This window comes from Triticum urartu, chromosome 4 (assembly GCF_003073215.2).
Source record: "Triticum urartu cultivar G1812 chromosome 4, Tu2.1, whole genome shotgun sequence".
In the NCBI taxonomy this organism is placed as follows: Eukaryota; Viridiplantae; Streptophyta; class Magnoliopsida; order Poales; family Poaceae; genus Triticum; species Triticum urartu.
The window spans coordinates 144,715,849-144,728,930 of NC_053025.1; positions in this window are offsets into that span (position 1 = coordinate 144,715,849).

Below are 13,082 nucleotides of genomic sequence, written 5' to 3' on the forward strand. Positions count from 1 at the left end.
GAGTAAAAACAAGCGTCGGAATAAAGAAGACAACCCAGATAACACGGCGGTAAACGCCGGATTCAGAGGCTCTCGGCCAGGTTAGCGGAAAAAGCCTTTCAAAGGCAACAGAGATGGACCGTCCAGCCTAAACAAGATTCTAGACAAACTATGTCAGATCCACGGCACCCTGATAAACCTGCAAATCATACCCACAGAGAATGTTGGGTCTTCAAGCAGGCCGGCAAGCTAAACGCCGAACACAAGGGGCAGGATACACCGAGCGAAGACGAGGATAAGCCTCGCCAGCAAGGCACTGGGGGATAGAAAAAATTCCCACCAGAAGTCAAAACAGTAAACGTGGTACATGTGATGAAGGGGAGAAGCAAAACTGCACTCCGAGAAACACACATCCTAGAGCCCGTCACCACTAAGTTCAACCCCTGGTTGGCTTGTCCGATCACTTTTGATCGCAGGGATCACCCGACAAGTATCCGGCACAGAGGACTGGCTGCTTTGGTGTTAGACCCAATAATAAATGGATACCATCTCACACGAGTCCTCATGGACGGCGGCAGTAGTCTAAACCTGATATATCAGGACATAGTCCGCAAAATGGGGATAGACCCAACAAAAATCATCCATAGTAATACTACCTTCAAGGGAGTAATACCAGGCACAGAGGCCCACTGCACGGGCTCCCTATTACTAGAGGTTGTATTCGGCTTTCCCGACAACTTCTGAAGCGAAAAGTTAACCTTCGACATTGCTCCATTCCGAAGTGGCTATCAAGCATTACTCGGACGAGCGGCTTTCGCTCATTTCAATGCAATACCGCATTACGCTTCTCTCAAGCTTAAGATGCCCGGTCCACGTGGCATCATCACAGTAAATGGAAACATTGAGCGTTCCTTACGCGCAAAAGAACGTGCGGCTGCTTTAACATCCGAACACTAGACGGCCTCACCAACCAGAACAAATGATCGGTCGTTAAGACCACGGACACGGTTAGACGAGTCCGGCGCATAATTAGATATAATTGAGATTGGTTTGATGGTTATACCCTTATAGACGGTACCAGGGGCTTCCCGCGTGTAAACAGCGATAATTCGGCTCAACTTTACTTATCTTGAATTTTAAATGGTTTATTTAGAATAACCAATTTTTTGCACGACAACTTCCAACTAAGTTCCTCTCTTTTACAGATGACAATCGTGCTACACCCGTCCAGGATACGGCACAATGGAGACACAGGCGCAGACGTGCAGCAGGGACCCGTTCAAAGGTTTATTTTTAGATTAAGACCCTGCATAAACCATTTTTACTGTCTCTTGTTGTTCACATCCTCCGGATTCTCAGTACAACCGAGAAGGATGCTGACGTTATTGGCATGTGGACACATCAGAATATTGCACGTACCCGGACACTTGGGGCTCATTATCAAGGGCATTGTTTAGCCCGGCATATATTATAAAGACCGAATACCTTAGGGAGTGTTCGGCGTCGCGAGTTTGGCCTTATATGCATCAGCTCCGAATCATGTCTTTGGTTAAATGTTGGGTTTGCCCGGCTCCTGTGTTTTGCTACCTTACGTTCCGCTCTATCGGCTAAGGTGGCACCAGGAGAACTACTGCGATTGTGCCCTGGTTCATCCGGATGAGCACCTTAGTAGAAAAAGCCGAAAACTGATTGTCATGATAAAGCGCGAGACTAGTCAACCACTCGATGACCTAGCGGAATCTTCGAGATTCCTCCGCATTAACGAAGGGCCGTTTCCCGGCCAAGCATGTACGCGCCCTGTATTCGGATGAGCGCGGAGCCACCAGGGGCTATATAGTAGCCCCACCGTCAAACTCCTATGGCTAAGTGAAAGTGTTAAAGCAATATAGTCCGATTGCCTAGTTCGCTGCGCTATCACCTCCTTAATGGACCAAGACATTGGATCAAGTGTGAACACGCGTCTTCTGCGAACACCCCCGCATTATATGCGTGGGGGCTGAAGCCGACGACTGCAAACTTTCAGGTTATATACATATATACAGAAACGGCTGCACAGGAGGCATCATAATACTTTCAGGCAAAAGTATAAACACAGCCTTTATAATTCAATAGAACATTGTTTTTACAATGGGAATATATGTCACTAGAACATAATATTCTTCGAGCACTGAGCTTCTATTGAACGAGCGCCTTCAACGACTTCTTCAAGGTAGTGCTCGGCAGCTACTCGGCCCACAGCCGAACCCTGGGTTGCAATAGCGGTGGCCTCCATGTGTGCCCAGTATGTCTTCACATGGGCAAGTGCCATCCGCGCACCCTCTATGCACGTCGACCTCTTCATAGCATCGATATGTGGCACAGCACCAAGGAACCGTTGCACCAAACCAAAATAACTATTCGGCCGTGGGCCTCTCGGCCACAGATGATCCACAACAGAACCCATGGCAAGCCCGGACAACCTATGGAGCTCGGCCCACTCGGTCATGCGCTCATTTAACAGCAGCGGATGCGCTGGAGCGTTGAACCGCGACCAGAATAGCTTTTCCACTTCACGATCTTTTTGATCCTTGAAGTACTCGGCTGCATCAGCCGCACTGGCTTCCAGATCCGCATATGCGTCCACAGAACTCCATAGCTGATCAAGAGGGGCATACTTCGGATCTCCAATTTCGTCCGCAGCAAGAAGGGCTTCCCAGCCGTGATATCTCCAGCTTGACGCAGCTCGTCCTTCGACGCTCTGATCTTCGAGCGGGCTTCCTTGGCTGCTACCATGGCCTTCTCCAACTCCGTCACCTTCGCTTGGTTTTCCTTTTCAAGAAGCTGGTACCGGTCGGCGGCATCTTTTAACTCAACGGCCATCTTGGCCATCTTTTCCTTACTTTGGCAATGGGCAGCCTGTTCGACCCTCAGCTCTTCGGCGGCCTTCAGAGCGGCCGCATCACTATTCCTGGCTAGTTCTTTGGCTCGGGCAAGTTCCGCCCGAAGGGTCTCCACGGCCGCAGCTCCATCTGTAGTCATAGCATATTAAAGATACTAGCATTATGCTCCTCTTACTACGTGTTGATCACCGGAGAAATCACATACCTTGTGCCTCGTCAAGCCGCTTGTTGACAAGTGATACGTCTCCAACGTATCTATAATTTTTGATTGCTCCATGCTATATTATCTACTGTTTTGGACTATATTGGGCTTTATTTTCCACTTTTATATTATTTTTGGGACTAACCTATTAACCGGAGGCCCATCCCAGAATTGCTGTTTTTTGCCTATTTCAATGTTTCAAAGAAACGGAATATCAAACTAAGTCCAAACGGAATGAAACCTTCGGGAACGTGATTTTCTCAGCGAACGTGATCCAGGAGACTTGGACCCTACGCCAAGTAACAAAAGAGGCGGTCATGAGGGTGGGGGCGCCCCCCCCCTAGGGCGCCCCCCTGCCTCGTGGGCCCCCTGTTGCTCCACTGACGTACTCCTTCCTCCTATATATACCTATGTACCCCCAAACGATCAGATACGAAGCCAAAAACCTAATTCCACCGCCGCAACTTTCTGTATCCATGAGATCCCATTTTGGGGCCTGTTCCGGAGCTCCGCCAGAGAGGGCCGTCATCACGAAGGGCTTCTACACCATCATATCCTCTCCGATGAAGTGTGAGTAGTTTACGTTAGACCTTCGGGGCCATAGTTATTAGCTAGATGGCTTCTTCTCTCTTTTTGGATCTCAATACAATGTTCTCCCCCTCTCTCGTGGAGATCTATTCGATGTAATCTTCTTTTTGCGGTGTGTTTGTTGAGACTGATGAATTGTGGGTTTATGATCAAGTCTATCTATGAATAATATTTGAATCTTCTCTGAATTCTTTTATGTATGATTGGTTATCTTTGCAAGTCTCTTTGAACTATCAGTTTGGTTTGGCCTACTAGATTGGTTTTTCTTGCAATGGGAGAAGTGCTTAGCTTTGGGTTCAGTCTTGCGGTGTCCTTTCCCAGTGATAGAAGGGGCAGCAAGGCACGTATTGTATTGTTGCCACCGAGGATAACAAGATGGGGGTTTTATAATATTGCATGAAACTATCCCTCTACATCGTGTCATCTTGCTTAAGGTGCTACTCTGTTTGTAACTTAATACTCTAGATGCATGCTGGATAGCGGTCGATGAGTGGAGTAATAGTAGTAGATGCAGGCAGGAATCGGTCTACTTGTCTCGGACGTGATGCCTATATACATGATCATACCTAGATATTCTCATAACTATGCTCAATTCTGTCAATTGCTCAACAGTAATTTGTTCACCCACCGTAGAATACTTATGCTCTTGGGAGAAGCCACTAGTGAAACCTATGGCCCCCGGGTCTGTTCTCATCATATCAATCTCCATCATTTTATTATTGCTTTGCTTTTTTACTTTTCACTTTGCATCTCTATATCAAAAAAATACCAAAAATATTATCTATCATCCCTATCAGATCTCACTCTCGTAAGTGAACGTGAAGGGATTGACAACCCCTAATCGCGTTGGTTGCGAGGAGCTATTGTTTTTGTGTAGGTACAAGGGACTTGCGTGTAGCCTCCTACTGGATTGATACCTTGGTTCTCAAAAACTGAGGGAAATACTTACGCTACTTTGCTGCATCATCCTCTCCTCTTCGGGGAAATCCAACGCAGTGCTCAAGAGGTAGCAACAAGCACGATGTCGGCATCTGCCGCATCAAGTTGCCGCTTCAGCTCGGCAAACTCACCAGTCCGGCTAGCCACCGGACCTTCCGCAACCTACATATGAAGGCGGATTGATTATTACCTGGGACTATGATCCTCTGTTTGCCGCCACTCTCGACGGCAACCAAAGTCTCAGGGGCTACTATCTGCATAGGGCACACCTAACATGTGCGGTACTGCCAAAAATACACACTATTTCACGCACCTCAAAACCTTTCAGCAGATTCGTAAAAGCTTCATGCAACCCGCTTTTGGTGGATGAAATCCTCTCAATCACTATACCCATTAGCGTACGATGCGCTTCTGAGAGAGCCGCTTGCTCTAGCAGATCCTTCAGTGCGTCCGACCGCACACCAGACGGTGTCGAACTCTTTCAGTTGCTCTCTTCAAGAGCCGGATACTGACGACTTCGGGTGGCCAAAGGATTACCCTCTGGCCTTGCCGGATCAGGAGAAACCCTCTGCGACGACACCTCCGGGTCGCCCGCCTCATGAGGCGGGATGGTAGGGGGAGGCGTTTCGCTCTCCATCATCTCCGGAAGAAGATCACCCGAAGACGAACTCTGTCGAGAAGGGCTATGATCCGAACTACAAGATAAATTCTTTGGTTATTTTCCTCAGAAGTAGCGCATGATATTTTCACTATTAAGTACCCTTTTACTTACAGCTCGGTGGAGGGCTGACCCCCTTGCGGGCATTGTGCGGCCAGGGTACCCCCCGGGGCAAGACCCTCTGGCGAAGATTTCTTCCCCCGTTTGGAAACCATTGTTTTCGGGTGTTCAGAGGCGGTCCTCTTCCTTCCTTGGGGAGAAGGAATTTCAGATTCTTCTCCCCGGCTATCCTCCTTCGTGGAGGCGCTAACTCCCCCGGTTTGGATGAGCAGTGAGCGAGGTCCCCTTTCAGCCTCTTTATTCCCCCTGTATCTTCCCCTGAGGGCGCTTGATAAGGCGCGAGCTCCAGCATCCTGGCTAGTACAGGATCCGGTGAGACCTTGGGGAAGGGGGCCGGACACCTGATCATCTTCGCCTTTGTTACCCAGTCTTGGTCAAAGAGTGACTTTTCAGAATGATGTTATGATAAATAAAAAAGACAACATGTTCGGCTACTTACTTGGGTATCCGGGCGATTGCAGCTCAGACCTACGTCCTCGGTGGTGTCCGGACACATTATTTGTGGTCCGAAGAACGATTGATACATCTCTTCGAGCGTCATGCCAAGGAAGTGCTGAATAGCTCGCGGTCCCTCTGGGTTGAACTCCCACATTCGGAGGGGACAACGTTTGCAGGGCAGGACTCGATGACTTAACATGACTTGCATTACCGTGTCCAGACCGATATCTCTCTCGAGGAGATCTCGGATGCGGCTCTACAATGTCAGCACATCCTTTACTGGCCCCCATTCTATCCCCTTGTTAATCCATGACGTCAGTCGTGGCGGGGGGGCCGAGCGAAAAGCAGGGGCGGCCACCCACTTGGTACCCCTAGGAGCTGTGATATAAAACCACTCCCGTTGCCATAAGCTGGACACCTCCTGGAAGGAACCCTCTGGCCATGGGGAATTGGCACTTTTGCTTATTACGGCGCCTCCGCACTCTGCGTGTCGCCCCTCGATCATCTTCAGCTCCACATTGAAGGTCTTGAGCCATAGGCCGAAGTCAGGGGTAATGCGGAGGAAAGCTTCGCACACGACGATGAACGATGAGATGTGGAGGACGGAATCCGGAGCCAGATCATGGAAATCCAGCCCGTAATAGTACATGAGCCCCCTGACAAAAGGATCTAAAGCGAGGCCTAGCCCTCAGAGGAAGTGAGAGATGAATACAACACTCTCGCCAGGTTCAGGACTAGGAATGACCTGCCCTCGGCGGGCAGCCGGTGCGAGATCTCGCCGGTCAAGAACCTCGCCTCTCTTAGCTTCTTGACGTCTTCCTCTGTGACAGAGGAAGGCATCCACCGACCTTGAAGGTTGGATCCGGACATGGTTGAAGGTCCGAAGCGCCTGACCTAAGCCTCGGGAGTTGGAAGTTGAGGCGGGAGGGGGAGGATTCGATTAAGTTCGAGGAGAAAAATGATAGGCCTTGGTCTCTTTATAAAGAGGGTGAATACCAAGCGTCCTCCCCGTGACCGTTTGGGACTTTCCTTCAATTGAGGAGTCACACCAACGGGCACGATTGGGTTACCCACGTCCGTGTTGATGAGAATCCGTAATAAGGGGGACACGATCTCTGCTCCGACAAGACGTGCCAGTAAAATCACCTCGCAAGGCGTGCAGGCTGATTGGGAAAAACGGTTCATATAAGGAACGGGCCACGGCGTGATGTCATGTTATGAAGGGTCGTTAGCAGATTAGATGTGTGGAAATATTATTCTCTCCATGATCGTATGTGGAACTTGTTTTGCAGAGCCGGACACTATCCTTGTGTTCAGAATCTTCTATGGAGTATTCAGAGGAGGAACTCGCCTTGCAATGCCGAAGACAATCTGCGCACCGGACTCATCGTCATTGAAGCCTGGTACAGGGGCTACTGAGGGAGTCCTGGATTAGGGGGTATCCAGACAGCTGGACTATATCCTTTGGCCAGACTGTTGGACTATGAAGATATAAGATTGAAGACTTCGTCCCGTGTCCGGATGGGACTCTCCTTGGCATGGAAGGCAAGCTTGGCGATGCGGATATGTAGATCTCCTCCCTTGTAACCGACTCACCCTAGCCCCCTCTGGTGTCTATATAAATCGGAGGGTTTAGTCCGTAGGACAACAACAATCATACCATAGGCTAGCTTCTAGGGTTTAGCCTCTACGATCTCGTGGTAGATCAACTCTTACAATACTCATATCATCAAGATCAATCAAGCAGGAAGTAGGGTATTACCTCCATCGAGAGGGCCCGAACCTAGGTAAACAACGTGTCCCCTGCCTCCTGTTACCATCCGCCTTAGACGCACAGTTCGGGACCCCCTACTCGAGATCCGCTGGTTTTGACACCGATAGTAACAGTCAGGTCAAATGAACTGAGCTTCTAAACTTCTGGTGGTGCATTTATCTGCTAGACGGTAAACTTTTATGCCAACCTTCCTTTTGCTTTATAGTTGTAATTTGTTTTGGTGCGATACAAAATTTGTTCTTAACGTGCAGCCACCAGCTGAAGAAAACAGCAAGCCATTTTTGTGTAGTGTAGGGTGTTCCCTATATTTGCACTGGTGGCGAACTTTGATGTCCATCGGCTGTAGTTAACATGGGCCTCCTACGGGTCGTAGAAACAATGGGCCTTCTAAGGGACGTAGAAACAACGGGCCTTCTATGTGGCATAGAAACAATGGGCCTTATACGGGTCGTAGACACAATGGGCCTTCTATGGGCCATATCATCAATGGGCCTTCTACGGGCTTATGATCGGTTGGCCAATCATGGGCCAATAACAGCCCATATTATGGCTATAAATGGGCTAGAGTTGAAATCGTCCGTTCATGGGCCGACCATAATAGGCCGTCATAATCGGCCGTATTTTGATGACGCTATGAAAACGGCCCAACGTATTAACGGGCCACAAACGGGCCGACTGTAACCATGGGCTCAATTTGGCCCACAAGAAGAAAATGACAGTAACGGGCCGTAAGTAAACGAATGTGGAAATGAGCCCAAGAATAAATGGGCCCCGAGAAGGCCGAAAGATAACATGGGCTGGAAACGGCCCAACGGAATAATGGGTCGTTAATGGGTATAAAGTGGTACAGTTTTCATTACAGTCCAGTTTCACCACATGCCGTTAATGGGTATAAAGTGATACACTATTCATTACGGGCCAGTTTTACCATGGGATGTTAATGGACCGAGAGTAATCAGGGACTCATATGGGCCAAAAAACGTCATGGGCCATACATGGGCCGGAAGTTAAAAACGGGCTAGAATTATATTGGACGGCCCAGATGACGCTACTGGGCCTGATTTGGTTAGGCCATGAACGGGCCCTGGGTTAGCGGGCTGTAAATGGGCTATATGCGAACAGGTCGTTAACAGGCTTGTCGTGGGCCGGCCCGCCACCTTTTGACCAAGTTAAACGGGCCGGCCTTTTCACAGGAATGGGCCTCTGTTGGGCCGTGCCACGTGTCGACGTATCATAGGCGCTTTGTGTCCAATGGGTGGATGACATCTGTCCCAATGGTGAGCCGACATGTGTTTCCTCCAGCCAATGATGATTTTACATGTGGAAAATCCCCATTGGTCGAGGCTGTTAACGGGTTATCGGATCCCAAACCGAACCCAATAGCTTAACGGCGTTCCGTTACAGTGGATGCCACGTGTCGTTCACCCTTGACGAAAGCACTTCTGTGACGCGCGATTTATCGTCATGGAAGTGGACACTTCCCTGATGATAATTTTGGTAATGTCATAGAACACTTCTATGACAGCACAGGTATGACTATCTTGATTCTGTCATAAATTTGTCATGGATGTACATGCAGGACAAAAAACGCGACCTACTGTGACAAACACGTATCATCACGGAAGTGTCTTTTTTTTGTAGTGTCTGCACCTTTGCCCTTGGGAAAAAGGGTTTTGGTTTCCCTGAACACAGCGCCTAATTCGTCCTCAGGGCGGGCATCACCTCTGGGCTCCCCGCTCTCGCCCCCCTCTGTAGACACCTGGTACGGTGTCGGAGTCAGCATCCTCGTCAGCAGGGCGGTCGCAGAGTCTTCGGGAAGGGGCACCGGACACCAGATTAACAGCGCTTTCTTTATCTAGTCATGTATAGGGACGGATTGTTCAGTATCTTGTCAAGAGATGCTTGAATGGAAGGTGTTCGAAGATTGAATACTTACCGAAGTGTCTGGATGTTGCAGTCAAGGCCAACGTCTTCGGTGGTGCCGGCCATTGCTCTCACTGCCCTAACTATAGTTTCCACATTCCTTCGTGCGTAGCGCCGAAGAAGTGCTAAAGAGTCTGGCGCCCTTCAGGATTAAACTCCCACATACGGAGAGGCCGCCGCTGACATAGCAGGGTCCGGCGGACTAGCATTACTTGAACGACGTTCACAAGATCGATGCCCTTTTCGAAAAGGCTTCGGATGCGACTTTGCAGGGTTTGCACTTCATTAACGGATCCCCAGTCCAACCCCTTTATTGATCGATGAAGCAAGCTGAATCGGAGGGCCGGGTCGGAACGCGGGCGTAGCCGCCCACTTGGAGCCCCGCGGCTCGTTGATATAAAACCACCCCTCCTTCCACATGCCGGAAGACTCGGCGAAGGATCCTTCGAATCAAACCGCCGCGTCGACAAGCTTGCCTATTACGATGCTGCCGCACTCTTCCTGCTCCTCCTCTGCCACCCGCGGCCTCACGTCAAAAGTCTTGAGCCACAAACCAAAGTGCGGAGGAGTACTGTAACACCCCGGATGTAATTTACCTAATATGTACTCCAACTCTTGTCGTTTCCGGCGCTAAGTTATTTTATTTCCTCGGGTTCGGGTTTTTGTCTTCGTGTGTTGTTGTCGTTGTCATGCATCTCATATCATGTCATCATGTGCATTGCATTTGCATACGTGTTCGTCTCATGCATCCGAGCATTTTCCCCGTTGTCCGTTTTGCATTTCGGCGCTCCTATCTCCTCCAGTGGTCCTTTCTACCTTCTTTTTGTGTGTGGGTGTTAAACATTTCCGGATTGGACAGAGACTTGCCAAGCAGCCTTGGTTTACTACCGGTAGACCGCCTGTCAAGTTTCGTACCATTTGGACTTCGTTTGATACTCCAACGGTTAACCGAGGGACCGAGAAGGCCTCGTGTGTGTTGCAGCCCAACACCCTTCCATTTTGGCCCAAAACCCACCTAAACCCTCTCCATCATCTAGAGCGTTCGATCATGATCGCTTGGCCACAAACTGCACCTCATTTGGACTCTCCTAGCTCCTCCTATGCCTATATATAGCCACTCCCCCCAAAATTTTGGGTCATCACCAACCCTAGACCTAGTCCTCTTCCCCTCCGCGCGGCCGAACACGTCCGACCGCCGCCGGACACACCGTCGCCGCCACTCGTTGCTTGCCACGTGGCACCGCCCGGCCACCTCCGCCGCCAGCCCGCGAGGCCCAAGGCGGGCCCTTCCCGGCCCGCGTCCTTCCGCCGCACGCGCCCGCGCGAGGGAGCGCGCCGCCCGCGCCGGCCTGCCGCACCATCGCTGACCACTGCGCCGCCTACTCGCTGGCAAGCTCCGCCACTAGCGCCGCCCGCCGCCGCGCCAAGCTCCTTCACCGGCGCCGCCTTGCTCCGGCGACCGCGCCCCACGCCACCTCGCCGCCCGGCCCCGGTGACCTCTCCTCCGGCCACCTCGACCTCCGGTGAACAGTGTTTTCGGCCATCCTCGAAGTCCGTGCTCCGGCGAGATTCCGATCCAGATCTACAGTAAACCCTAGATTGGGTTGACTCCCCCCCCTCTTTCAGTAATTTTTGCATATTTGATGCATCGTAACTCCGCATCCATAACTCCGTTTTGGGCGTGTAGCATATCAAAATGTTCGCCTCAGAGAGCACATCATTTCATCTCATCGTAACATTTTCATTTGAGCTCATTTTGGTGCCTGAAATGCTGTTGGAAGAGAACTATTCGAGATAATTGACAGATCTACTGCACCAAATAGCTTTTTGTCATTTTTGCCATGTTTAATGTGTGCATGATATGCTCCTGAGCTCTACATGTGTTTTGTTATATGCCATTCCATCTTTACAGAGGTGCTTACCATGTATTTTTGTGACATGTGTGGTGACTAGCACAAGCTTGCAAAGTAGTGCATTCGTTAATGCTGATTTCAGGGACTTGGAATTTCACTAAGTCCTTGATCTGTTTTTATCAATATGCCAGATGTTCATGTTGTTTCCTATTGATCCGTGCCTCTTTTGAGGATGACCAGTAAGGATGATTTGTTATTATTGTGGTGCTCTATCCATCCATGTCTTTGTTTGCATTTATGGAGCACCCTAGCTTGAGTCAATCGAGCTCTACTTTTGCTATTTCGTGAATCCTGGCAGATTGTCTACTTGTTAGCGATTTTGCCGAGGATGTTGTTGTTGATCCGTGCATTCTATGTTGTTGTTCTTGCCATGTCTAGCTTATATAATATGTATTATTGTTGGGTGTATGCTTAGTTCGTCATTCCTTGCTCCGTAGTGAGTACATCGAGCTCGTGAACATGCCTACTCGTTAACAGATTTGCATGCTCCAGTTTTTCACTAAGTCTGTAACCTGATTATGTTTTTGCCATGTTCACATGCTTGCAATTGTATTTTCTGATCCATTTTGGCTCAAGGTCACTAAGGGACTTTTGTTAAGTGCTTTGAGTAGCTTCATGTCATGCCTTGATTTGCCATGTTAAGTTCCTGTATCATATAGTTTTATTGCTCCAAAGTGTGCTACCTGATCTGAAATTCCAGACTTGTGTTAATTTCACTAAGTCTGAAACTTGTCATCGTTTGCATTTTTGACATGCTTGTTTGAACATGTTAATGGATGAATTGGCCATAGCTCAGTGTTCATCTTTTGTCAAGCATCATGAGTGGATACCTGCCATGTATTTTGTTGTCTTGTTTGAGTGCTGTAGCATAATTATCTTGATGCATTTAGATGGCCACTTACTGTTATCGCAGACCGGTGCCATATTTGTTTTGCTTGCCATTTCCAAACCGTGCATCAGATTCCGGTGATCTTTATATCCATTTCAACCGAAATCACCTCACCTTTCTAGTGGCACTCTTGGATTTCAAAGTTGAGTCCAGGTTCAATCATTCCTTGTCAAATCTTGCATATGCATCACATATCGCATCCCGCATAGCATACCATGTTTGCATCATGTTGTTTGAGCTTTGCACGTGGTTGATTGTGTTCTTTTTGCTTGTTTGTCTTGTTTGGGTAGAGCTAGGAGACGAGTTCGCTAGCGAGGAGCCCGTTGAGTTTGCTTACGAGGATCAAGTCAACTCTGACAACTTTGCAGGCAAGATGATCATACCCTCGAAATCACTTCTATCTTTGCTTGCTAGATGCTCGCTCTTTTGCTATGCCTATGCTATGATGCCTACCACTTGCTGATCATTCCTCCCAAATTGCCATGTCAAACCTCTAACCCACCATGTCCTAGCAAACCCTTGATTGGCTAAGTTACCGCTTTGCTCAGCCCCTCTTATAGCGTTGCTAGTTGCAGGTGAAGATTGGAGATCATTCCTTGTTGGAACATTGTTTATTGTTGGGATATCACTATATTATCTTGTTATGTTAATGCATCTATATACTTGGTAAAGGGTGGAAGGCTCGGCCTTTTGCCTAGTGTTTTGTTCCACTCTTGCCGCCCTAGTTTCCGTCATATCGGTGTTATGTTCCCGGATTTTGCGTTCCTTACGCGGTTGGGT